The following is a 2,163-nucleotide window of genomic DNA, read 5'->3' on the forward strand; positions in this document are numbered from 1 at the left end:
GATTTGGGGTAGAGTTGCACAATATGGCAGCAGCACGGGGCCTCGATCCTGCAGGTCTTTTCTTGCTGTCATCAGCCTCTTCTATAGGCCTGGTCCATATTAGACCACGGAGAGGTCGGAAATAACGACGCAAGGACACGCGAAAACTTGTGCAATCATGTTTAGTACATTATGTTCAATATTTCTGTCAGTAAATATCAGCCAAATATTGTCTGTGCTCTGTTTATTGTATTCATTGGCACCATTTGTTTGCAGCCAGCTACTTTTTTTGCACCATTTCTAAATTGGTGATGCACTATTTTTCTTTTTTAATGTGCCTAATTTGTTTGATACTTATGCGATACAATTTTATATTAGCTGGTATTTACTGTGGACTGTGTGCCACAATCTATAAACTCAATGAGACTGGTAAAGGATTATCTTGTCTTATCCTGAGCCCCAGTGCAGCATTTTCATTTATTTATTTAACTAAAAACACCCCTTACCCCAGGAAATCTTAGCAGTTCAGCCACCCACAGCTTACCCACAAATCTGGATTGTTGCTATCAATGTGGTTGACAAAGTTCAGCTTTGTCACAAAGTCCTTAGACGAATGCCAGGGTCTGTTGATGCTCACAGTCAGCTTGTATGATATTTGTCCGTGAGGTCCATTAAAGGAAGACGGGAAATCTCTGTATTGATGAAAATAAATTAGTATTTTAAACTACTATGCAAAACTGGAAGCAACTAACACAAGGAAGTATATGTGGGTGGGTCAAATCACATTTGGTGGCAAAGGGGGAAAATGAACCGCTCACACACACATACCCTTGTGGGATCTGGAATGAAAACGGGTACACATGTCTGCCTGGAGCAAGTTTGGTCCCCCCACCAATGGCTGCAAGTAAAAAGTAAACACTGTGAGTATAGACAAGCTGAAAAATTGTGCATCCAAACAAGATCAACAATGTGCATACCGTTGTCTCCCTGTATGATGGCACTTTTGATATTGAAGAATTCCAGTTTTGCTCTGTGGTGTGTTTTGTGCTTCCCTCCCGTCGTCCAGTGGACATGTACTCCTCCTTTCAGCATGATCGACAGCGAAGAGATATTTGTCTCCTTCATGAGATCAAAATTAATATGTCCTGTGACAAGGTCGCCCGCAGAGACTGCATTTTCTATGTTTAGCGACTCCAAAACTATATTAAAGTTTTTGATTGCCCGTTCAAACATGCCAAAACGAGCAGTCAAGTCTTAAAAATCAGTTTGTGAAAATTAAATATAGTACAAGTTTATTAATTTTACAAGTTTGCAGTCAAGTGCACGGGGAACTCAGACGAATCCAAGATTGTGTAATATTTGTCTATACACAAAAGAGTAGCAGGGTTGCCAGATCCAGTTGATTTCCCGCCCAGACGCACACAAAACCTCACATTACACAGCAAAAACTCAAAATCTTAACAAGAATATTTGTCTTATTTCTAGTTAAAATGTCTAATTTTTAGTAAAAAAAAATCTCATTACACTTAAAACAAGACTCATCACTGGAAAAAACAACAATTTTCACCTGTTTCAAGTAGATTTTCACTTAAAACAAGTAGAAAAATCTGCCAGTGGAACATGATTTTTTTGCTTGTAATGAGAAGATAAATCTTGTCCCACTGGCAGATTTTCCTACGTATGAGACAAACAAAATAAAATTAAAATGCCTTCTCTCACTCTAACATTTTTTTACTCGATATCAAACACAAGCCACAGACCCAGCAGCACACACATATATATATATATATATATATATATATATATATATATATATATATATATATATATATATATATATATATATATATATATACATATATATATATATATATATATATACATATATATATATATATAAAAAAAATCTTATGGTTTTAAAAATGTATTTTCAGGTATCTTGCAATCAGAGCTGCCTGGGAGATTTTTTCGACGCGGGGCCCCGCGGCTGCTGGAGACCCGGTCGGATCTGTGATTTTTGTAACAAATTTATCAAACGAGCCTTTCAGAGAGGCATTAAACTCTTCCATTTTCTTTAGTTTTTTTCTTTTTTCATCCCCTGATGGAAATTTCCTAAATCTGTCTCGTTCTCTCAACATTGTGTGACAGTTTGTTACAACTCCACCCGTCTGGATCAGAGCAGCT

At 37.1% G+C, this 2,163-nt stretch overlaps 1 long non-coding RNA gene across 1 annotated transcript; it reads right to left on the minus strand.

Annotated features, from left to right (window-relative positions):
* Positions 1-558: 558 nt before the first annotated feature.
* Positions 559-1,326, minus strand: LOC133451036 (uncharacterized). The gene is made up of 3 exons (XR_009783144.1): positions 957-1,326; positions 808-877; positions 559-671 (listed from the first exon to the last, which is right to left on the minus strand). It is a non-coding gene; the product is annotated as an uncharacterized LOC133451036 (long non-coding RNA).
* Positions 1,327-2,163: the final 837 nt, after the last annotated feature.

This window comes from Cololabis saira, chromosome 9 (genome assembly GCF_033807715.1).
Source record: "Cololabis saira isolate AMF1-May2022 chromosome 9, fColSai1.1, whole genome shotgun sequence".
In the NCBI taxonomy this organism is placed as follows: domain Eukaryota; kingdom Metazoa; phylum Chordata; class Actinopteri; order Beloniformes; family Belonidae; genus Cololabis; species Cololabis saira.